The sequence below is a fragment of the Triturus cristatus genome, chromosome 3_1 (genome assembly GCF_964204655.1).
Source record: "Triturus cristatus chromosome 3_1, aTriCri1.1, whole genome shotgun sequence".
In the NCBI taxonomy this organism is placed as follows: Eukaryota; Metazoa; Chordata; class Amphibia; order Caudata; family Salamandridae; genus Triturus; species Triturus cristatus.
This window is the reverse complement of record NC_140583.1, coordinates 754,754,833-754,780,734: the sequence shown is the minus strand read 5'-3', so window position 1 is coordinate 754,780,734 and position 25,902 is coordinate 754,754,833. Positions and strand designations below refer to the sequence as shown.

General features: G+C 45.0%; 1 long non-coding RNA gene across 2 annotated transcripts in view; it reads right to left on the bottom strand.

The window, feature by feature from the left end:
* Positions 1 to 25,902, bottom strand: part of LOC146860925 (uncharacterized) — a 475,355-nt gene that overhangs the window by 124,470 nt on the left and 324,983 nt on the right. Inside the window, exon 4 of one of the 2 annotated variants that reach the window (XR_014978892.1) lies at positions 14,623 to 14,757. The exons of the other annotated variant lie outside the window; for it this stretch is intronic. This is a non-coding gene — a long non-coding RNA (uncharacterized LOC146860925). The remainder of the gene's footprint in view (positions 1 to 14,622; positions 14,758 to 25,902) is intronic. 2 annotated transcript variants of the gene reach the window in all.

The window sequence follows — 25,902 nt, the reverse complement described above, 5'->3', positions numbered from 1 at the left end:
CTGGGCCTCAGGCATGGGAGGCCCACAGGAGCTCCTGGGGCACGGCCGCCCGGGGTCCCAAGGATCCCGTCCCGGGTACTTAGCCCTGCCGCGGGCTGGAGGAGGGAGCACCGGACGCACCGGGGAAGTGTCGTCCGGGCTTATACCATCTGGTCCCCGCCTGAGAACCGCCATCTCCAGGAGGAGCGTCCCGGCATACCCTGCCCCTAGTAATCCGGAGGAAGGCTACCCCCCTTTCTGGTAAACCGTGCGCACCGAGTGATGGAGGGGACCCTAGGCCCGGACACACCCGACCTCCTGGAGCCCTGCCTAGGATCGGCAAGGCGAATGAGCCCCCATCAGGACTTCCAGGGCAGCCCGGCCATCTGGTCACCCCATTGGAAAGCATTGCATGCGACCAGATGGCCGAGGGAAAGGTGCGACCAGATAGCCGGGACCGAAAGGACTCCCAGCTGCCCACACCGAGCCATAGCGGTAGGGCTCCCGCCTGCCCTTGCAGGGCTCTGAGGCTCTGCACCAGGGACTCTTGTCCAGGGCAGATGGACACTTGGCAGGCCGCAGGATGTTGGCTCTCAAGCCCTGACCGTAACTCAGGAGGCCCAGGGTCGGGGAACAACCTTTACAACGCAACTTTTACAACGCACTACCATTACAACGCATTTTTTACAACGCATAATCCATTACAACGCATGATATTACAACGCATGACACTACAACGCATTTTTAAAAACTACCATTACAACGCATTCCATTACAACGCATAGTACCATTACAACGCATACCATTACAACGCATAATATTACACCATACTATCCAACACTTACCCTACTGATGCACCCCCTGGAGTTAGAATAGTAATTTTTACCCCTATACTATCCAACACTTACCCTACTGATGCACCCCCTGGAGTTAGAATAGTAATTTTTACCCCTATACTATCCAACACTTTCCCTACTGATGCACCCCCTGGAGTTAGAATAGTAATTTTTACCCCTATACTATCCAACACTTACCCTACTGATGCACCCCCTGGAGTTAGAATAGTAATTTTTACCCCTATACTATCCAACACTTTCCCTACTGATGCACCCCCTGGAGTTAGAATAGTAATTTTTACCCCTATACTATCCAACACTTTCCCTACTGTTGCACCCCCTGGAGTTAGAATAGTAATTTTTACCCCTATACTATCCAACACTTTCCCTACTGTTGCACCCCCTGGAGTTAGAATAGTAATTTTTACCCCTATACTATCCAACAATTTTCCTACTGATGCACCCCCTGGAGTTAGAATAGTAATTTTTACCCCTATACTATCCAACACTTTCCCTACTGATGCACCCCCTGGAGTTAGAATAGTAATTTTTACCCCTATACTATCCAACACTTTCCCTACTGTTGCACCCCCTGGAGTTAGAATAGTAATTTTTACCCCTACACTATCCAACACTTACCCTCCTGTTGCACCCCCTGGAGTTAGAATAGTAATTTTTACCCCTACACTATCCAACACTTACCCTACTGTTGCACCCCCTGGAGTTAGAATAGTAATTTTTACCCCTATACTATCCAACACTTTCCCTACTGTTGCACCCCCTGGAGTTAGAATAGTAATTTTTACCCCTACACTATCCAACACTTACCCTACTGTTGCACCCCCTGGAGTTAGAATAGTAATTTTTACCCCTACACTATCCAACACTTACCCTACTGTTGCACCCCCTGGAGTTAGAATAGTAATTTTTACCCCTACACTATCCAACACTTACCCTACTGTTGCACCCCCTGGAGTTAGAATAGTAATTTTTACCCCTACACTATCCAACACTTACCCTACTGTTGCACCCCCTGGAGTTAGAATAGTAATTTTTACCCCTATACTATCTAATACTTACCTTAAATGTAATTTAATATTATGCGTTGTAATGGTATGCGTTGTAAAGGTAGTATGCGTTGTAATGGTAGTGCGTTGTAAAGGTATTTTTTAAAAATGCGTTGTAGTGTCATGCGTTGTAAAGTCATGCGTTGTAATGGATTATGCGTTGTAAAAAATGCGTTGTAAGTGCATGCGTTGTAATAGTGTGCGTTGTAACGTCATACATCCCCCAGGGTCGGTTCCTGCTTCTCATCACAGCCAGGCCGGGGAGATCGGGGAGCCTGCCAAAGCACAAGGGACCCCAGTCCCGGGCACATGGTCCCTCAGGTTGTGCGCTCGTTTTCCACAATTTCTTTCAAAATTCCACGAAGTGGCATTACGCAAATACCGCCCAGCCCTACTTATATCACTCAGATGAAACTCACACTTTACCTGCCTTCAGAGCCTTATTTAGCGAGTGAGTCGGTTTTAGCTCAATTGCGCTGACAATATCGGTGCTCTGTGGCGGTGGGGCCCGATACAAACGGCAGAGCCTGCGAGACCGAAACGGGTTGAGAGGAACCTTGATGTGGTTATGAACTGTTTGTAGAGAAGGAATAAAAGGAATTATCTTCTACCCTTGAGTGCGACCCTTGTCCTTTACAATTCTTAATTGTAAAATCGTGAAGATATATATATTTTTAAAATCAGCGCAGCGTGCCATACTTCTCCTTAAACAATGGCTGCCACGTGCCTTTTCATTACTCTGGGAGACTCGCCCAACTCCACTCCCTCAACACTGTATACTCTTCTAAATAGCGCAGCACACAGCACTCCATCTTCAATAATGGCACCTGGGCCTTTGATTTCTTCTGTGTGGCGGGCTGCTCTCATAAAAAATAATTGTTAGAATCCGGGGTCTCTGGTTGGCGCAGGTATGCACTTGCGACAAGCAGGGACCCTTTCCTCTAAGTCAGGGCGTAGGATTACCTCTTTAAAAATAACCCCTGCTCACCCTCTAGGTAACGTGGCGTGAGCAGTCAGGCTAGATTCCAGAGGGCATTAGGTTAAGCGTTCAAGATGTCCCCCACAATAATCACCACCCCACCACACAGAGACACAAGACTGTATTTATGCAAAAAATTAAGTTCTTTATATAAAAGATTTCTTCAAGCAGGCTGGTTAAAATACAGTTCTTCACTTAAATGAGGTTCCAGTTACTTGCATTACTTTTAGGCAGTCCATAGATCTTAAAATGGCACTTTTCTACTTAAAATAGGCTTCTTTGGGGTGTGGTGCGCTTCGTAGTGCCTCCGGTACACTTCGTACCGCTGTTTGGCCGCGTCGTGCCATTCCTCACGCTTCTCGCGTGAGCACGCGTACGCTGGACGTGAGCCGTACGGACCGTACCCTCGTAGGTACGCGTCGTACACATCCGGTACGCCTATTGCTAAACCTCACGCTTCCCGCGTGAGCAACGGCCTATATATCCAATGGAGTACGGATCGTACCTTCACGGGTCACCTCGCACAGCTGATACGAATGGTGCCAAAGCTCACGCTTCACGCGTGAACAGCGGAGCGGGATGACAGCGCCAGTACGGCCCGAACAAAGCAACCTACGGGTCGTACCAAGGCGCGCGGCTCACAGTACCTTCGTTCTTTGGGGAAAAGGGTCGTAGCAGCCTCAGGGGTCCCCAGAGGAATGTCCCACGTCGCGTTGTCGTCCTCGTAGTCAGTAGGCGGCGATGCTTCGTGGGGCGCTTCAGGACGGTCCCAGGCACACAACGAGGTTGGGAGAAGGAGGGGCAGCTCGGTGGTGATTTCTAGCGCGTCGCAGCGCTGTCGGCTTCGCTCAGGTAATGAACAGTGCGTTACAGGTCCTTACAGTGGTCTCCATGGCCAGGGGGGTCGCAGAGGCTCGGCGCTTGGAGCCTGGTTAGTCTCTTCCTTACTTTGCGAGCTACGGCTCGGGGGGCAGTTGCTTGCTATGCTCGGGCCAGGTAGGCAGGCCTTTGCGGTGCTCACAGCAGCCCCGGTGGCAGAAGTCGCGGTGCTCAGACAGAGGAGGGGCACACAGGTTCTCTGGGGTCAGCGTTGGCAGAATCACCTCCAGCAGCTTCTCTTCTTCCAGGGGAAAGGTAGCGACCACTGTTCCTGGGGCGCAGTTCAGGGGGCAAGTTCACAAGCAAGCCCTTGGAGATTGTTTGATAAGCACAAGTTGAATCAAAGTTTCTTCTTCAGTCTTTTCCTCTCCTTTAGCAGCAAGGCACCCACCACAGGCCAGTCTCTCAGGCCTAGAGACAGTACTCCTCCATGCAGCTTTCCCAGGTCCTTCTCTTCAGGCAGAGTTTCTTCTTGGCGCAAACAGGATCTGATTTCTTAGGAGCAGGGCTCCTTCTTTTATAGCAAGTTTCTTTTGTTCTTTGTCGCTAGGGGGCCTGGGCCTGGCTCAGTCCGGTTTTGGAGCACTTTTTTGTGGTGACTCTGCTCTTTCCTTTCATCAGCAGGGCAGAGACATCAGCCGCTCCACAGGGGGCGGAGCCGGCATTGTGGTGGCAGAGCACAGGTCTATTCAGAGTCAAGGTGTACTCCTCCCACCCATCCTGGTGTAATCTCTCTACCCACCACCTGGCAGCCAGCCTGTCTCCTGGAATTCCCCAGCCCTGCTCCTTACTGTTACTAGGCAGAACACACACACACAGCAGAGGCAGACTGAAATGGCCAGGTCAGTAAATACTAACTTTCTAAAAGTAGTATTTACAAACACAGGATATTAAAATAAACTTTACTAACAGAAGTATTTTATTATTCTGAGTTCAGGCATACTAAACTTGACTTTCTACCATGCTCTAGGAGTCCACTGCGATTACAGCGTGTAGTAATTCCAGCAGCCCATTCTGGCCTATGGAGAGCGGGTAGCCTTCAATAGTGAAAAACGAAAATGGCAGTAATTCACTATTAAGACATGCCACACACATCAGGGCATGTCCTACCTTATGCCTACAATGCACCCTGCCCTTGGGCCTACCAGAGGGTGACTAATATGTTGTTAAGGGAAGGTTTAGGGACTGGCAAGTGGGGGCACTTGCGCAGTCAGCGCGACAGTACCAGACTGCACGCAGGCTCTGCAGTGGCAGACCTTAGACACATTTTACTAGGCCGCTTCTGTGGGTGGCACAACCAGTGCTGCAAGCCCACCAGCAGCATTTGTATTTCAAGCCCTGGCACTCCTGGTGCACTTTACTAGGGGCTGATAGTAAACCAAATAAGCCAAACATGGACACCAATCAATGTATACATTTTACCATAGGGAGAGCATATGCACCTTAGCACTGATCAGCAGTGGTAAGGTGCCCAGAGTCATAAAACAGCCAACAACAGGTCAGAAAAAATATAGGAGGAAGGCAAAAAGTTTAGGGATGACCCTGCAAAAAGGACCAGGTCCAACAAAAATCCAATATTTAAAAAACAGAGTTGGATGAGCAGAAGAAAAGAAAGGCGAGCGGCTTGCCCAACTTCCTTCTCTCACGCCGCGCAGCAAATCTATTTCTTTGCTTTTGTTACAATTGCAGCACTCGCCGCTTTAGCTTTACACAGCTTAATCTAAAGCTAGGGGGTTAGATTGCTTCAAAAGTAAATACATACAAAAATGAGGCTGCACACCATTTGTTTTCTGTTTCTTTACTTTTGTTATGGCATGGCCCGCTTTAGCTTTATACATCTTAAGCTTAAGCACGGGTGCCACGATTGCTTCAAAATTAAATACATTTACAAAAATGAGCCCATACGCCTTTTTTTTCCATTTTTGTTTGTTACAATCGTGGCATGCCCCGCTTTAGCTTTGAACATCTTAAGCTAAAGTGCGGGTTCTACCATTGCTTCAAAAGTAAATAAATAGAAAAAAAGCATGTGGCTCCGATTTGTTTTCCATTTGTTCACTTTTGTAGCAATGGCGACACCTGCACTTTAGCTTTGAAAACCTTAAGCTAAAGCGTGGGAGCCACGATTGCTTCAAAAGTAAATAACAAAAAATAAAATGCAGCTGCATGCCTTCTTTTTTCAATTTCTTTACTTTTGTAACAATTGTAGCATGCCATGCTTTAGCTTTAAACATCTTAAGCTAAAGCGCTGGTGCCGTGATTGCTTCAAAAGTAAATAAATAGAAGAACAAGCATTTTCAATACAATAGGTCTCGCATTACTAAATGTTTGAGATACTGGTGTTGCATTATTATTAGCAACACCAATAGCACAAACTTTCAGTAATGCGAGACCTATTGCATTGCAAATGCTTGTTAAGTTTGTTTAGGACTGTATCAGCAGGGAGCAGTATACACCTGATGAGGTGTCTCCCTTCAGAGCTGCCCCAATGCCACTGGGGCAGCAGGGGTGTGTGTATGACTCTCCCCAGACCAATGCACCTGAAACTGTGGTGCCCAAATTGAATGGTCTTAATTGGTTTGCGGTATTACTTACCCAAAGTGAAATTTGCGGTTAATACTTTCATTTTTCAAATCAATTTGCAGGTAGTGTTTTATATAATAGTTAGCTGTACAAGCTACTGCACCACCAGTCTTAACTGATATTGAAAGAATTGCTCCATTTCATAGAGATTTGAGATGGTTTATTATTGTTCCTTAAATATACAACTAATTGATGCAAACAAAACAGTGTTATTATATCACAACACATCAAAAAGATCCAGGATATAAACCAATGTTTCACCCGCAAAAAGAAGCACCAAAGGCTTTCTCCAGACTAGCTTAAACTATATTAACTCGGATCATTTGATTGACTATTCTCATTTAGACTCATCTCAGTCCAATTTGAGAATACATGGCATCACATATAACATACTTTTCAGATCTACAAGATGGCACCCAGTAAATCGCTCTTGAGCCTGTACTCTTTCTTTCTCTATAATGCACTATAAAACAGCACTCAATAACCACAGACATCAGAGGCAATTAGGCGGCAATAACACCTTGACAACAACAAACCAATTGAAATGACAAATAAATACGGGGCATATCTACAAGGCGGCGATATAAAATTATCGCCGCTTTCGCAGCCGTTTTCGCCCGAATAGCGGCGATAATTTTATCACTATATCAGCATGGTCACGCTATCGCGTGAAACCTTGCCTTAGTGCCTGAATTCCTAACGCCCATCTTTGCATCTCTAATGAGATGCAAAGTGGGCGTTCCTCCCCAGGATAACGGGAGAAATGTCGCTAAGCGACATTTGTCCTATTATCAAGCCTCACGCAAAGCAGCATAGCGACAAGAAAAGTAGCGATAACCTCTGTTATCGCTACTTTCCTTACGTCTGCTTTGAAACTGACTTAGCCATGATATCCTATGGAAGGTCGATATCATGGCTAAGTATGTGACGCCCTATCAGCAAGCTATCGCCAAACTTCGTGGGATTATCGCTGGGTTTCCAGCGATAATCTCACGTTTGGCAGTTAGCGCTAGGATTTTTATCGCTTTTGAGATAAGCGTTGCTATATGGCACGCTATCTCAACAATAAAAATCCACGCTAGCCGGCGATAATTATCCTAGCGCTTAGTGCGCTTAGCGATAATTATCGCCGGTTGTTGCTGATATGCCCCTACGTTTCTAAAATACTAGGGGTTGGGGACTAGGAACAAGTATGGGTTCGAGGAAACGATAATCATTGTCAAAGCCAAAAGGTCAGGCCTTTTTTGTAATTTATGACATACACAAAGGGAGGTCAATTTCAAGTGGCTACTTAATTCCGATGGAGCCTTTTACAAGAGGTACTGGTGGTTTAAAGTATGGTAGGAAATAGTGTTGTGCTAAAAGTGAGCATAGGAATGGTAATATTGATAATGCTGATGTTTAGGAGAGTGATGTTGGTGGTGGTAATGGCGTTGGTGGTAATTGTGGTGGTTGTAACACTGGTCGGGCTAATAGTTGTGGTGTTAATGGTGAAAGTAATGATGTTGTTGGTCATGGTAATGGTTTTAGTAGTAGTAATGGTGATATTTGTTGTGGTGGTGATGGAAATAAATATGGATGTGCTGTTGCCAGCTGAGAATAAGGGTTCACCTCGCGTGGGAGTCTAGCTCTAGGCTCCAGCTATTGCAGCCGCCACAGTAACCAAGCAGGAATTTGCCTCCTGGCCATGTGCTTTTAGAATTTTTGGAAACATATAGCCAGTGTGTCTATCCAGAGCCAGGAGAGAGAAGCTGTAATCCGACTGAAGTGAAATACTTTTATTAGTGATGGGTTGAAGAAGAGAGAATTTCTAGAGTGGGAGGGCTGCTGTTTCAACCCTGCTTGATCCAAGAACGTAGGTCATCCATACCAGAAATGGAAAAAAGCACAGCTCCATTTTAAAATAATCCCAAAACCGGTCTAGCTCACAATCACAAAAGAAGGTTTGTAAAAAGCAGCGTTCCAAAAAGTGCCACTGCCAAAGGAAAATACCTTTTCTAAAATAACCATTTGGGCCCTGTGCCTGATGCTGAGTGATTTTCATTTTTCTGAGCAAACATTATAGATAAGATCAATCCAGAGCCAGGAAAAAAGATGACAAGATATATGTTATCGAGGTCAGAAAATGTAAGCATGCACAACTCGACTTTAAAATAAGTAAAAAACAAGAAATAGCCAATATATTTTTCCAGAGCTAGGAGTGAGGAGCAGTGTCTCCATTGAAGGAGTATAAATTATTAGTTTGCTGAGGCAAAATGTTGTTTATGCTTGCATAATCGTTGTAATTTCTAAAATTTCACATTATGGTTGTTATGCTAAATGCCTGAGATTATGCCACAATGCCATGTTGACTAATTGAGATGATGTTTGGGTAAAACCCCTATTGCAAGAGTAAGAAAACAATCTGAATGAACTGAGTGCTTGTGTTAGACCCTGCAGTTTCAGGCTGGCGGGGAAGCATCGAAGTCAGTCAGAATCCATTGTTCCAAATAGGATGAATATGATACACGTGTCCGATAACCTGTGCTCACCCTCTGGTAGCTTATTTAAACACAAACAAGAACGACCCTTATGTCCATATAAACAGGGGTATCAAGTTATCCTTGGAACAAACGTTCACATGGAACTCATTTTGGAAATGTTTCTTAAGTCTCACAGATCTTTCTGTGTAGCGTAAATGTTTATAATATCAATCTTGTTCTTAAATAACAAAGGAATACAGCGCAGCCAGTATTTGTGAGTAACTGCGGTTCAGCTGAACTGTGTTTTATTTAACGAAGATTATCCAGATCAACACTTCATAGGTGTATCTTAAAACCATGAGAAGAATTTAGATTAAAGAGAAGAAATAAATGGTCGAACCCAAGGTTTAATAACAAACCAAAACTGAAATCAAAGGAGAACAGTGAAGGAAAATGTGAACATAAGCGGTGTATTGGTTGCTTTATACCAAAGGACAGCACTTTAAATGCAATACAATTCAAGACACAGGGAATAAATCATTGTATCACAGAAAACGAGAAACTGTCTGCCTTTGTACACTTGTGGATGGTGTTTAAACCTTTTAAGGGATAGAAGGGTCTCATCAGGACTGAAATTGCCTGGGGTTGGCTGCAGTTGTACAGGAGAGCAAACCACATGATAGGGACCCCTTGGGAGTGGAAACAGTCATCATAAATTGGACTTGTTGGGGGTAAATGTCTCTTTTTGTGTATTGGCTCCTTTAAAGGAATGGAAGAAGCAATGGTGTGCTATCTTCAGATTGAACAAGAATCTGGTGAGGTCGAATTTGGCCGAGGCTTCTCACTTAATGAGACAGCAATCAGATTGTCCTCTGTTGAACCCCTCCACACCGCCTCACCACTCTTACCTGCATGAGCCGCTCCTGTTGAAGACAAACATGAAGCACTCCTAAACACCATTTTTTGTAGTACAAGATGCTGAATTTATATCTTTTCCTGAACAGCAATCAGCAGTAAATGAGCATTGAGATGGTAATAAAGGCATAGAACCAGAAGCTTCAAAATATGAGGGGGTATTAGTTTTTAGTGATTTGAGGCATAATATATTTTTAAGATCAACTTTTCCCATTACAATTGTAAAGACTCACATTCATCCACATACATCTCAAAGCCAGTGACGCCTAATATAGTGGAAAGAAAAAGACATAAAAGAGCTAGTACAATGAATGCCACTGAATGTAATCATTGCGGAGAAGCCATATTGCATGGTGAATAAATAAGGCAAGGTAAATGATGCCCAGGCCACTTCTGGTTCGCGGTTACACCCCATTACATCCTGTAGCGTTTCAAGATGATAACACCAATAAATTCCTGTCACATCAGAGAATATCAGAAATAAATCGGCTTTTTTCCAGACCTAGGTCCCTGCTATATGAAACGCCCAACAATGTGCAAGACTCTTGAATATTTGGGTCACGTTATTTCTTTAAATTCTGATGACAACACAGATAAACATGATTTTCACACTAAGTCAAATCTGTCACTTCTGCCTGCTAGTCCCACCGCTATTTTTCCATTGCAAGCTTTTCACACACACGCTTTAATCGTGATCTATGGCTAGGAGTTTCTTCTTTGTCCAAGAGGCCTAGAATCGCTTGTTTAGCAGCACACAACAATAAAGTAATGTGTCAAACGCTTTGTGACTTTAATGGGTAAGACAGATGGTCTTCAACCCTCAGGATGATAAATGCTGGGAGTCTAAGCAGTTTGACCTCAAACATCTGAGCGATCTCATCAAGGACATCTTTCCAACATCTCTGGAAAGATAGGGGGATTGGGGCAATACCAGAGCAGACGATGGAAGGATCCAAAATTGCCATGTTTTGTCCAGCAGAGTTTGCTTCTGCTAGCATCTCATTTGTATATTCTTCTGGGAAGAGCCTGTAGTATTTCATGATTTTGGGCCTGATTTTGATGTCAGTCGGAAAGCCTCCGATCGACATCAATGGTTTCAATTCCGACCACCGAATTACAATCTATGCAGTTGGAATTGAAACCAGCCAGTCATTCTGGCTGGCTTCCGACAGGGTTGGAACCGGCATGTGTATCCTATACGAGGGCGTTTCTACTGTGGGGATTACGATGTTGGTTTCCGGCAGGCTTTCCATGTTGGGCTTTCTGACATGGAATGCCTGTTGGAAAGCTACTTTGAAGGACCCTAGCAAGGCCCCCTCCTCCCTGCGGCCTCAGGTTGGGGGCCGAGGTGCCCCCTGTTAATCCCTGCACCTTTAGGTGCCTGCCATGCAGTGCAGGGATTAACAGAATCTCCCATTTCTCTATGGGAGCTTGTGCTACGCCTGGTTTAAGGCTGCAGCACAAGCTCCCATAGAGAAATTGGAGTATACGAACGCACCATTGTAATATTGCAGTCAGGACCACTGATTGGAGGCCAGTCGGTCCTGAATCCGTGTTGATGTTGGTCGGAGGCAACTGTGACCGACATCATAATCAGGGCCTTTGTGATTTGCTCAATTATCGCGAAATCAGTTTTGGAGTGCAGGCCAGCGATGTTTAATTACTAAAGTGCCATGCGCTCAAAATGTTTTCTTTACATGATGTTGTGATAGACACTTGCTGTAGTTCACCCGAGCCTAGAAAGTCAGGAGTCCGTCAGATGCCCATCGACTTATTGGGGCTAGTAGAGGGATGAATCTCACCACAGCCCAGATGGTAACCAAATTCAAGAGCCTCATTCCTTCTGCAATACAATAGGAGTGTTGTTTCTGGTAGTCAAATTCAATACCATCTCTTCCACGCGGAGCACACATTGTTGAGTTCTGGCAAAGCCTTGCAGATATCATGCCCGGATGCATTCGGGCTTCGGAGCACTGTGGTGTGATTGATGATCACCAGGACCTCTGGTAAACAGCAGTCCAGGCACTTCATCGAAAGAGTAGTGCACAGATGGCCTCATTTACAAGCCCACTGCGATGCAGGTGTGTCACCTCCTTTGATGCACCGGCAGCGCAATGGGCTTGCCCATATTTACAAGGCCACATAAAGTCACAGTATGTGACTCTTCTTTGCCTTGTAAATATGGGCCCCTTTCACTAATTACTCTGCTTGAAAGGTGAGTCGCATGGGTGTTCCTGTGGGACCTCACACGCAACATCCATGGAACCTGACACATTCCCAGATTTATAATGTTTTGAAAAGCTGGGAATGCATCAGAATCCTACGCTTCCACATGGGAGGCATTGGAGTGGTGCAATGAGGAGAAATACTTTTTTTCTTCTCGTTTTTTCCTCTTTCTATGCGTGCTGAATACTACTCCATACATCGAAAAAGGAAATTACATCAATGATGGTTTTTGAGCAGGAAGGAGTCCATTCCTGCACAAAAACAGTCATCACTGCAATGCAGGCACCCATGCAACATGACGCAAGGGTGTCTACATTGGTGCATGACTGCTGTTTATACACGGGAACAGTAGAGAAGGACAGGAATGCGCCATATCTTGTAGATGCGGCACATTCCTGACCTTTTATTTGACGCACTGCAGCGTAGCAGGAAGGCTTGATGAGCTGCTGTTTGCTAAAATTATAGGGTACACGCATCACCAGTAAATACGTGTCTGGAAAGGCAAGAAAACTGTTGCAGTCACGAAGAAAAACAAGCATTGGCGAAGCCAAGATTTCTCACCTACTCAGGTATTTGCTTTGTCAAAGGTTTTAGACATGTTGTGCAGCATGGCTGAAAGTTAAAAATAAAAAATAAAACATATAATAATGCTTTAAAATAAAATTGCTTGCATGGGGGATGGTTTGACAGGAGGCCATACATAGAGGGGGAGGGTTTATGGGAGGTGGCTAACACAATGAAGGGTGTGGGAAAAAAAGCCCTATGGCGCGGCCAGTACTAGCTGCTTCAGAGCTTTTTCAGGGGTTATGCCAATTGAGGGAGGTAACATGGACAACAGAGGTAGGATGGGTGGGGAGGGTCAACACAGACAGCAGAGGAAAGGAGGGTGTGTAGGCAACGCAGACAGCAGAGGAAAGTAAGTGGTGGGTCAACATGAACAACAGAGAGAGACTGAGTGGATGTTATATCGGACAATGGAGGGATTACTATGCAGAACAACGGGATGGCAGGTGGGTAGAGCAACTCCGACAACAAAGTGAAGGTGGGTGGTGGACAACACGGACAACTGTGGGATGGCTGGTGGGTGGGGCAACATGGACTATAGAATGTTGGCAGGTGAGGGGATAGCATGCCCTGAATGCCTGCCTGCTTATGCAACTCGTATCCTGACTTTTATTTTTGCCCTGCTGTCATGCTAATCTAGCATGTACAGAGAGGCTTAGGCCTGCCCCTGATAACATAAAGTCCAGACCCTGTCTGTAACTTGTAAGGGACCACCAAGGTTGCCCTCAGAGTGGGCAATGAACTACAGTTAATTCCCTGAGGGCTTCACATAAAGCAGTGGTGGCAACGCACTGTTTTGCGAATCTTTCCAACGTTGATGAAAGGCAAGCCTACTGGCTTCTCGTTGCGTACAATTCTGCTGTACCAGAAAAATCAGATCCTTGAGCTGATATTTTTTATGCATGTATGTGGTATGAATGTGCACCACATGTATGGTAGCATGACTGTGTGTGTTCGAGAACTGATTGGATTGCAATAGATTTTGGATGCCCCTGGTTTAGCATGAAACATGATGGATGAGGACAACATGACATTTGAATAAGAACCACACAAAAAGGTCCTGAAACCTTATACTGTGGATCCACAACCCCTGTCTGAAAAATGTATTCAAACGTGGGAACCAAATGATCCCTATTTGCTACAGTTCCAAGTAACAAACAAAGGGAGTGCATTGCAGAGTACTCGAAAGGCTGCTGTGTGATCATGGCTGGTGTCTGCATTACAAATGGTCTCACAAATGTGAGGACCTGCTTAGCATCCTTAAATTATGAACTCTCTATGTCTTAGGGTCTGATTTAGATCTCAGCAGATGGGTTACTCCGTCACAAAGGTGACACATAACCTGTCTACCGAAATATAAATCCCATTAAACGCTGTAGCATTTATATTTCGTAAGACTGGATAACCGTCACTGTTGTGACGGAGTAACCCATCTGCTGAGAACCAAATCAGGCCCTGAGTGTTTCAAAGGATTGGGGAATGAAATCAGACTAAGTGACACCCTATCAGCCCACTGAAGGCATCTTGACCTGCTGCCGAAACATAATATCCTCTTGCATCTATGCCCCTCTTTGCTTTGCCTTCTCTGACTGCCAGACATCAGGACATTTCCCACAGCAGAAGACTAGGAACCAGGACAGTCAGCCCCAAAGCAGAAGAATTCTAAAGAAAACATGATGGTTGGCCACCCACTACTGTTGATCTTGGCTTGACCTGTGCTTTAGAATATCACCACATAGGATTGTTTATTAGTTCAAGGCTGACTTGGAATGATTGTGCGTAAAATAGGTGCATTCAAGTCAAGGAAAATGGCAAAACAAAACTGATCATTGTAGGAATCCAACATCAGCCTAGCACATTTCAAACATCTTTGCTCTTGATCACAGGCTGCCGACTGTGTAACCCAACAAGATAACTGAAACCACCTGATGCTCAGTACCAGTCTTTTTATTGGCCCCTTTGAGATCACAAGTGTTTTTATAACACAGTGCATCATGGAACTAGTAGTTTGTAGTCACATATTTCTCCCCCGAGTGTGTTGAGTAGACTGAAAGTTCAAACCTATCCTTCGCTTTCTCATAAACAAGTCAGTTTTGAGGAAAGCAACTTATAGCTGCCCCCTTGATGCTCCAAACCTGTTTGTAGTCAGAAGCAATTCGGACCATCTTGTCACTTCTGGCAGCGGTGCTAGCTTCACGGTTTGGACCACCTTTAAATCTCAGAAAAGCACTTGTCCAAGGGACGAAGCTGCTCTCAAGTCGAGGAAAATGCTAAAACAAAACAGATAATTGTAGCAATCCTGCATCAATTTAACATGTTTCAAACATCTTTGCTCTTGATCACATGATCCCTACAACATAACCCAACAAGATAACTGAAACCACCTGACGCTAAGTACCAGCCTTCTTATTGGTCCATCAAGATCACAAGTGTGTTCATAATGCAATGCCTCATGCAGGGCCGGATTGGAAACCAAAACCGGCCCTGACAAAGTGCTCGGCCGCCCCCCCCTCCCACCCTCTCCTGTGCCGCCGAGCTCTTCGCCAGGGCCGGTTTTCAGCCGATTTTGTTGCAGGGCCGAAACGGCCCTGTAACAAAAACAGCCCTCAGGGGCCCAAAACCGGCCCCCACCCGTGCGGCACACCGGGGGATTGCCCGGTGCCCGCTACGGCCAGTCTGGCCCTGGCCTCATGGAACTGGTAGTTTGCAGTCACATATTTCTCCTCACATATTACATCACTCATGACATATCATGACATAGTCAGTGACATCACTCATGACATCTCAAATTACATCACTGATTACATCACATATGACATCATCAAGTGAGTGTGTTTTTAAGAGTTTATAGGTATTACACATATATACTAATTTACTACAAAAGTTAAATTAGTACACTAGCTGCACTACTACTGAGTGATACTACTTCTAACATATATTAAGTGAGTAGCTGTGTGACTGTTTGTGTCTAAGTATGTATGGGTGTGTAAGTGTCTGTATGGGTGTAGAAGTGGGTGTGTGAGTAGCTGAGTGGGTGAGTGAGATGCTGTGTGAGTGGCAGTATTGGTGAGTGAGTGGGTGTGTCAGTGTCTGTATTGGTGTGTGAGTAAGTGTCTGAATGGCTTTATGAGTGAATGACTCCATGTGCAAGTGGCTGTATGGGTGAGTGAGTTGCTGTTTGAGTAGGTATTTGGTTAAGTGAGTAGATGTATTAGAGGGTAAGTGTCTGTTTAAATGGCTGTATGGGTGAATGCGCAAAAATACCGGTAAAACACGGGGGTCAAAGGGAAAATTTAAAGACCTGCACGGAAAGAATCCCCTAGTATCTCTATCTGAAAACAACAAGAAATCCGTGGGTCTACGAACGGCGCACTAATTGTCCAGAGGCACAAATCCAGATGCTATAAAAAAAAAAACAGGTAAAAACAAAATAAACCTGAATAGAAGCAAAACGATACCTCCGGCAGGTATAACCACTCAACTGATGGTAAGTGGAACTGCAGGGGTTCTTTACCAAGTGCCTGTGCAAAACACAAAGGAAAAACACAAGAACAGCATATTAATATAGCAAGGGGGTAGGAGGTAGAACAATTAGTGACTTTCAGCAGTTGGTGCCAACAGGTCTACCACTGATCAGCTTACCCGTCATAGATCGGGAATATACGTCTACGCTCCTGGTGACAACTCAGGGCGTGAGGCAGCGCTCTGTTAAAACAAGAATAAAAAACATCCTGGTATAGAAACAGATATCATAGATGGTAAAGTGATCTGTAGACCAATGTAACTCAAAATAGAGCTACTGTGCGTGTGCATCAAACAACCTTCAACAATAGTGATGCGCCTAGAGTGAAAAGGCCTGCAAAGGAGCTCACAAACAACTCCAAATGTAACTCGCTCTAGAGAAATAATAAAACCAAGCGAGGAAATCCCTGTGCATGGGCTGTACACAGTAGACCATCAAAAAATGCGCAATGCATATGAAGCACGAAGAGCCTCCGTCGTGATCATGCTAGAAACTGGGCATTGTGGTCTCAAATCGGGAGTAAGCTGCGCGCTAAGCATATCGTGCTAAAGCGAACTCGAGACTATGTGTAAACATAGATTCTCCCCATCGAGGCATATAGAGTGCGAATCAAGCCCCAAGAATAATATAACGAGGCTTGCTAAAGACTAGACATAGTAATCTCTGAAGGGGAGGGAGCTAAGCTTGGAGCGTGTTATGCCTAACAGGAACACGCAACAGTTTATGATTAACTCTGCTCCAAGTTTGCCAGCCAACATGCAATGTTCAAGGCGAATCAAACGCAAACGGTGCAAACGCCGGCAAGGTACAAGCTGGAAAATGAGCATTGCAAATTCTCACGAGTAAGACGCGCTGCATCTACTGTGTAGTTGATACATATGCACCCACATCTTAACTACACACAGGCAAAACCATAAATATACAACGGCTCGCTGTACGCACACTCGTCTCAAACAGTCTAATACAGTGAGAGCCTACCTTGCCGTTAGGGTGGTAGTATCAATAATGCTCGGAGTAGTGGTTAAAATTAATCTGGCCATATCCTCATCGATATAGAAATACACGTGTTATGTTATGTTATGTTACAGATCACTTTACCATCTATGATATCTGTTTCTATACCAGGATGTTTTTTATTCTTGTTTTAACAGAGCGCTGCCTCACGCCCTGAGTTGTCACCAGGAGCGTAGACGTATATTCCCGATCTATGACGGGTAAACTGATCAGTGGTAGACCTGTTGGCACCAACTGCTGAAAGTCACTAATTGTTCTACCCCCTACCCCCTTGCTATATTAATATGCTGTTTTTGTGTTTTTCCTTTGTGTTTTGCACAGGCACTTCGTAAAGAACCCCTGCAGTTCCACTTACCATCATTTGAGTGGTTATTCCTGCCGGAGGTATCGTTTTGCTGCTATTCAGGTTTATTTTGTTTTTACCTGTTGTAAGTTAATGTTGCAGTAGTAACATTTGGTCCTGATGAAAGCCATAATCATAATTCTTGATCGCTAATGGCTGAAACATGTCGACCACTTTTTTTGGTCTTTGACATCTAATGATATTTAATAAACATATTTTTCGTTAGATAGCCAATTTTAACTGATCTTTCACATACACTGCACTTTTCATGTTATTTCACCACACTTAGGGCAGCTTTAGTCTCTGTTTTACTAGGCCTCCTCAGGTTGTTAAGACCCAGAAAACATCCGCGAGCTCCTCCTTCCTTATTCATCCAGGAGTTGTAGCTCCTTAACCACACCAGGTTGTGGTTAAGAAGAGGCCCCAGATGATGAAGCATGCCACTTCGGTGGGTGATGGGACTCCGTACTCTTTATGAGGACTTTTGTTTTTTTTTATAGCATCTGGATTTGTGGCTCTGGACAATTAGTACGGCATTCGTAGACCCACGGATTTCTTGTTGTTTTCATGTATGGGTGAATGAACAGATGTGTGAGTGCTTGTATGGATGTATGAATGGGTTGTAAGTGGTTGTGTTGCTGTGTGAGTGAGTGTGTGAGTGGATGCATGGGTGAGTGAGTGGCTGAGTTGAGAGACTGTACAGATGAGTGAGTGGTTGTATGAGTGGCTGCATGAGTGAGTGAATGGTTGTGTGAGTGGCTGTATTAGTGAGTGAGTGGGTGTGTGATTATCTCTATGGAAGAGTGAGTTGGTGTGTGAGTACTGGTATAGGTCAGTGAATGGGTATATGAGTGGTTGTGTGGGAGTAAGACTGGAGTATGAGAGGTTGCAAGGGGTGTAAAAGGGTGTGTGAGTGATTCTGTGGATGTCATTTTATATGTCATGTGCGATGTCAATGACCATGTCATGAGAGATGTAATATGTGAGGTCATAAGCAGTGCATTGCGGGGGTGTAAATTATAGTTATAGCTCTGGTAACTGAGTCGAACTATATTGTCCCTGTAACATTTGTTTTTTTCAGTGAATTTCTATGTTTTTTTAAATTGCATTACTTAACTATAACGTCACTGTAACCTTTTTTTTAAAGTGAATTTCTATGTTTTTTTTAACTAGTGGTTGAGAAAGGGTGCGGGCCTCCGACTATCTCCCAGGAATCCTGCTATGTCTGACTTAATGGAGGTAACAGGAGGGCTACTGGGCACCAAAGAACCCTCAGCATCCAAGAGGACTTCATTCCCCAACCAGTGCCAAGTGTTCTGTACAGAGTACATTATTAATTTCCTTATGTTAGCCTAACTGTGCATGACACAGGCCATATTAGCTTTGCACACGTTACTATATAAACACGTTTGCTTCTGTGCCACATTATATGTTCTCATAGAGACTACAGTTGTTTTCTTGTTCTGTTCTTTCATGGGATTTAGAGTGAACAGGGAAGATAAGGTCAAATAATAATGTCCCTTGTTATTTTGTTATAGTGAGGGACTCACCCCTGGGGTTCCATTGCTATACCTTGAATAGATTGCATAGGAAAGGAGGGGGGCTTGCTGTTATTTACCACGACTCATTGGGGCCTAGCTTTCTCCCAGTTACAAATACAGATTGCGAAGCATTAGCCTTTAATGTTCACATGGTAAACCACAGAACATTTAAAGGCATATTATTATACCGCCCACCGGGGCCTAAAAATGGATTTCTGGAGTCAATAGGCACCTTGCTCGAAGAGGGACTCTGTCTAGAATCATACACAGTCTTGGGTGACTTTAATTTTTATTTCGAAAACCACTTGGACACGGACACTAACCGGCTGGAGCAAATTATGGGAGCTGGAGGACTTCATCAACTGGTCAAGGCCCCCACGCACGAAAAAGGACACCCCCTTGATGGTATTTACTCAAACAACCCCGATCTTGTTTGTTCTTCTGTCCTACCCATCCCGTGGTCAGACCACTGCGCCCTTCAGTTTCAACTGAAGGGTCATGAAATCCACTCAGTTAACACCAATCCAGCCAAGGAAATCGTGACCAGAGCCTGGGGAAAACTGGACATTAATATGCTCAGCGAGTCCCTTAGGAGTTCGATGTGACCCCCCTCCCTCGTTAGTGGATAATGCAGTGGCTGCCTACAATCAATGGCTCTCCACATCCTGTAATCTATTAGCTCCCAGGAAACGGTGGACTCCTAAACGAGTCATACCGTCGGCCCCCTGGTACTCTGATGATAGAGCAAAAACGCTGTACTGCAAATTGTTAGAAACAGTCTGGCGAAAAAATTATAGTGAAGCTGACAAGAAGGAATATAAATACTGCATCACTTCCTATAAACAACTGCTATTGGAAGCTAAAAGAAAGTATTTCTCAACTCAGATAGATTTGGCTAAATCCAATTCTAAGGAAATTTTTAGTATCATTAAGAAACTTTCTACTCCATCTGCCCCCAGGATTTATAGCAACTTATCATTTTGTGATAAAATTGCGGATTTTTTTCAAACACAAAGTAGACATCATATTCTCATCTTTTACCGATGCAGACATCACAGTACAGTTGAATGTCAATCAAGCCGGTAACAGGGGTTCTCCGGTGGAATTTGAACAATTTTTACGTCTGGAGGTATCAGAGACCATTAAGGTTCTCTCCTCGATTCGTTCAGGAGCCTCCAGTGATCCTTGCCCGGCGTGGATCACAAAACAAGTGCCTGAAGCAATCGGAATGACCCTGACCCTTCTAATAAATAAGGTTTTTTCTTCTGGTACATTCCCTTCTATCTGGAAGCAAGCCTCTGTTCTTCCTCTTTTGAAGAAGTAGAATCTGGACCCAGAGGATCCTAATTATTACAGGCCCATCTCGCGGCTCCCCCTTCCTGCTAAGATCTTGGAAAAAGAGATGAACATCCAACTCAGTGCATTTCTTCATCGTAATAACCTGCTGGACCCATCACAACATGGTTTCAGAGCAGATCATAGCACTGAGTTGGCTCTGTTGAAGTCCACTGAGGAAATTAGAGAGGCCGTTGATGGAGGAGGGAGTGCAGTTCTAATTTTGGTGGACCTGTCCGCGGCCTTTGATATGGTCCACCATAAATTATTGATGGACCGGCTGTTTAAGATTGGGGTCAAAGGCTTAGCATGGAAACTTTTACAATCATTCCTAGCTGATAGATCTCAGACAGTGGACCTTGATGGCTTCTCCTCCAGACCATTCGTACTCCCTTGTGGGGTGCCACAGGTCTCGTCTCTAAGCCCAACTCTATTTAACATTTACGTGGCCCCACTGGCTGGAGTTATTAGATCATTTGACTTCCAGATCACCTTGTATGCTGACGACACACAAATAGTGTTGTCGTTGACAAAGGGAGATGTGAAAGAAGTAGGGGATCGCTTTCACGATTGCATGAGTGCTATATCTCATTGGATGTCCTCCAACTGCCTAAAGCTTAATTCCAATAAGACGGAGGTGGTGAAATTTGGGAATAATCCACTGGTATGGACACCGGACTGGTGGCCGGAAGATCTTGGAATCTGCCCGATACCCACCAGGAAGGCCAAAAACCTCGGGATATCAGTGGATAACTCACTCACTATGGGTGATCAAGTAAGACTGGTAACGTCCGCCTGCTTTATGACCCTTAGAATCATTAGAAAAATCAAAACTCTTCTGACGGAGAGCAATCTTAAGACAGTAGTCATGGCTCTGATAACATCACGGTTGGACTATTGTAATAGCCTGTATCTGAACATACAAAAACAACATATGTACAGGCTTCAATTAGTCCAAAACGCTGCACCCAGACTGCTCTCTGGAATACCTAAATTTGCTCCTGTGAAAGAGGAGCTTAGGAAATTGCACTGGCTCCCGATAAAACAAAGAGCTCGCTTTAAGGCACTCTGTATCACCTTTAAGGCTATTAATGGGGTCGTTTCTCAATTTCTCAAACATAAGTTTCACTGGTATGTACCGGGTAGAGCATTACGCTCTGCCAGTGCCAAGCGAGTGCTAGTCCCCAAGATAAACAAAGTAAACTGGGGAGGCAGGAGCTTTATTCACTGTGCTTCTCGAGCTTGGAATGAGCTTCCCTTCTCTCTTAGGTCTGCCCCGGATCTTCTGTTCTTTCGTAGGGGTTTGAAGACATGGCTCTTCACTCAATAGCTCTTTCCCGACTCTTGACTTCCCAGGCAACCAGTACTTAACGCCAGGACACCTAAGGGTAATCGCGCGCTTTACAAGTGCAATTAACATAGCAAAGCACAACATAACATAACATAACTTGCACCTAGACACAACACAGAAATTCAGCTGTTTGTGAACATGTAAACCTTGTCATATAGGTATGTATAGCAATATAACACAGAGAGAGACCTATATTTTCTGAGAGAAGATCACAGCTGTATCCGAGATGTTTAACGTCCATCTGTGTATGCTAAGCTACAGGGTCCGCTGCTAAACCCAGAGATATTTGCTGTATGTTCAGTTTGCTTCTGTAGAAGGGGAGGGAGGTTAGGTTATTCTGTCTTATAATATGACAGGGCTTTTCATAATATATAGTTTATTGACAATGCTGATGGCATTTTTGCTAGGCAGTTGATTTCTGATTGGTACACGTATACTGCATTCTAGAGCACAATAGTTTAAATAAGCATTTCAAACTTCCTTCGTGCCTCTGTCATATCTTATTGTGGATGAGTATGAGAGTGTGAACAAAAGGGGGTGTTGTGTTCTGGGGTGTCCATTTACTTGTCCCTCTGGATATGAGTATGAGGGCAAGTGACACACTATAGCTAGTCGGACTCGGGCCACTGAGGCGGTATGGTGACTCAGTCCCTATCTACTAAAGTTCTATGGTCCCAAGAATAGTTCTGTTCCTAAGCAGTGCACAAGGAGGCACATTTGCAGAGTGATGGAGAGAGGGGACGGGGCATTCAACCAGCTCTCAGCAATCCCGCTGTGTGGAACTTGCTGGAGGTAACAGGAGGGGTTCTTGTACCAACCAGTAGTGCTCCAGGAGTCACGTTTGCAGAGTGGCGGAGAAAGGGGGTGGGCCTCTAAAGGCCTCTCAGCAATAGCACTCTGTGGGACTTACTGGAGGTAACAGGAGGGCTTATTGTCCCCCAAGGACCCTCAACATCCTACGGGATTTAATCCCCAAACCAGCAGTGCTCTTAGAGGCACTTTTTCAGAGTGGTGTAGAAAGGGTGTGTGGCCTCCTAAAACCTCTCAGCAATCCTGCTGTGTGGGACTTACTGGAGGAAACAGGAGGGCTTGTTGCCCCCCAAAGTAACATCATCATCCAAGGGAACTTTATCCCCCAATTAGTAGTGCACCAGAAGGTGAGTTTTCAGAGTGGTGGAGAAAGGAGGCAGGCCTCCAGTGACTTGCGGTCCATTTATTTACTTATTAATTTATTTATCAAGGGAGGGGGGCCAAGTGGCCCACCTTCCCATGGCCGATTTTGGCCCCTGGGACCCCATTCCCTGGCTTTTGTTTCTTTATTTGTTTTTAAAAAATTGAAAAGAGGGGGCCAAGCGGACCCCCTCATGGGCCAATTTTAGTCCCAGGAACCTCATCCCCCAGCACTCGGTCTTTTTATTTATATAAGGGCCTATTTCACCCCCAGGGAACCCATACCCTGGGGGCCAGCCTCTCTTGTGGATGCCCTGGTCCCACCACCTGGGGCACCCACTTTGAAGTTTTGGGGACCATGTAGGGAGACTCTAGGCCTCTACGGTCCCTGCAGGCTCCCCACCTCCTGTAGGAGCTGCAATGGCTTTTACAGAGAGGGAGCTAATAGACATGTCAAAGCAATTTTTCTCTGCTTCTAGCATGCAAGAGTATTATTTTCTGCTCTCGCTTGTTCGAGAAGGAGCACAGCTTGCTATGACTTGGCAGGTGTGGTAAAGCTCCCACCAAGCCAAAGCAAACAGCTTTGTCCCAGGGTTGGGAACCCCGGGACATAGTAGGAGCAGGCCCTAGGAGATGGCGGTCGCCAAGGCCAATATTGGCACCAGGAGGGGGGCTGTGTGCCCCCCTCCTTTATACAATTTGCCCTGAGGAGGTGGTGGTCCCAGGGGCTGCAGGGAGGTATTGCTGGCCCCAGCACTCAAAATGATAAAAGCCCCCAGGAAGATGGCAGTTCCCAAGCCTGCAGTGGGATCCGTGCAGCCCCCACACATTAATTAAAAGTAAAGCCCTGGGAGGTGGTGGCCCCAGGACTGAGGGGGAGGGGGTTTGTGCAGACCCCCATTTGTTTAGAGATAGAGCCCCAGGGAGATGGGCGACCTCCCCTACATTTTGCCTTTTATCAAGCCCCGGAGACTTGTTGTCTCCAGGGCATCAAGGAGCTCCCCTACTTTATTATAATGCCCCCAGGAACTGGCCCAAGCAGGGCCGATTAGAAATGAAAGATGCAGACCGTGCTTTGTTATTTTTCTAAATTGAAAAAAAATGCTTTTTCGGCCCTGTTTTTTCTGGGACGCAGTTCAAGCCGAGTACCAAGATGGCTGACAACACTTCCTGGTTGAAGTGCTTGCAGCCAATCAAATTACAGCAGGGGGCCTGTTGGAGCCGCAGATATTCTGCATTCCCAGATATACAAATTTGTTTTGCAGTTAATATCTCCCAAACTGATGAACAGATTTACACAAAAGTATGATCCGCGCACCAAAATTGAGAATCCTATCAAATGTGGTGTAATTCTGTCCAGCAGTTTGGGCTGTAGTTTCGTCAAAGATCCTATGGGAATTAACATGGGAAAAACACGTTTTGGGACCACACCCTTTTTTCTCTGCCCTCACTACACAAAACATCTGAAATCCGGGGGCAAATTTTGGGGAAAATTTCATACAGATTCATCAAGCGGCGCTAAAGATATAGGCACTTGAAAATGACCTCCTTCTATGGAACTAGTTCGTGACTATAACTCTCTACTGGCGACCACGGGTGTGTAATTTGATATATATATATGTATATATATATATATATATATACCACCGATCCCGCTTTAAGGACAAAAACGAGTCTGACACATGCTTGGGTTGCACTTCAGAGATTTAATGACACCATACATCACTGTTACAATATCGCAATGTCCTCTCTCACAGCTCCTGGCAGTCGCATTTCGGCGGATGCCTTTATCAATGCCGGTTTTGTACTGGAAAGTTCAGAAATAAAAAACGTTTGCGGGCAGTTTGTTTAAAAAGCCAGGTGAGTAATCCCATTGGACCATAGATGTAACCACAGCGAGAGGACTGGGAAAGTTCCATAAGTAAGTACTTTTCCCCTCTCTGAGTCCAAGGTTCTTCCAGTGTGCCGATCACACTTAAGGAACAGTAGACACTAGAATCGCGAGTCAGGTATAGTGACCCGCTCGTGCATACATTTGTGCACTGACTTAGTCAGCCCTCAAGCGCCCTGTTCCTTTTACGTTGCACGATCCATGGCGGATTTCATCGCCGAAGTGCAACTCATCAACAGTCCATCTGTTGCTCTTTCCCCAGTGCCTACACCAATAGCCAGGCTGGGGGGGTGCCGCTTTGTGCAGTCCATGCACAGAGTCCACTGGGTTGCCGCCGATATGTGGAGCACCAAACCAAGAGGCGTGTCAGTATGCGGAGCCGATCTCCGCCACAAATACACCACCAATCCCGCTTTATAGACAAAAACAGGTCTGACACATGCTTGGGTTGCACTTCAGAGATTTAATGCCACCATACAGCACTGTTACAATATCGCGATGTCTTCTCTCACAGCTCCTGGCAGACGCGTTTCGGCGGATGTCTTTATCAATGCCGGTTTTGTGCTGGAAAGTTCAGAAATAAAAGACTTTCACGGGCAGTTTGTTTAAAAAGCCAGGTGAGTAATCCCATTGGACCATAGATGTAACCACAGAGAGAGGACTGGGAAGGTTCCATAAGTAAGTACTTTTCCCCTCTCTGAGTCCAAGGTTCCTCCAGTGCGCCGATCACGCTTACGGAACAGTAGACACTAGAATCCTGAGCCAGGAATCCTGAGCCAGGTACAGTGACCTGCATACATTTGTGCACTGAATATATATATATATATATATATATATATATATATATATATATTCACTGAAAAAACCATAGGTTTCACACACGTTATAGTTAGGAATTAGCATTTAAAAAACCTTAGAAATTCAGTGAAAAAACCATAGGTTTCACACATGTTATAGTTAGCTGGACATTTTACTCGTAAAAAACCAATGAAATTGCCCCGTTATAGTTAGTTCAGCTAACTATAACTCGCGCGCCCGCAATGCACTGCTGATGACGTCACATATTACATCACTCATGACATGGTCAGTGACATCACTCATGACATCACTGATGACATCTCAAATGACATCACTGATGACATCACTGATGACATCATCCAGTGAATGTGTGTTTTTCTGAAAAATTAAATATGTTTTATATATGTATATCTAAAGGTCGATGGAAGAATAAATGGGTATATAAGTGT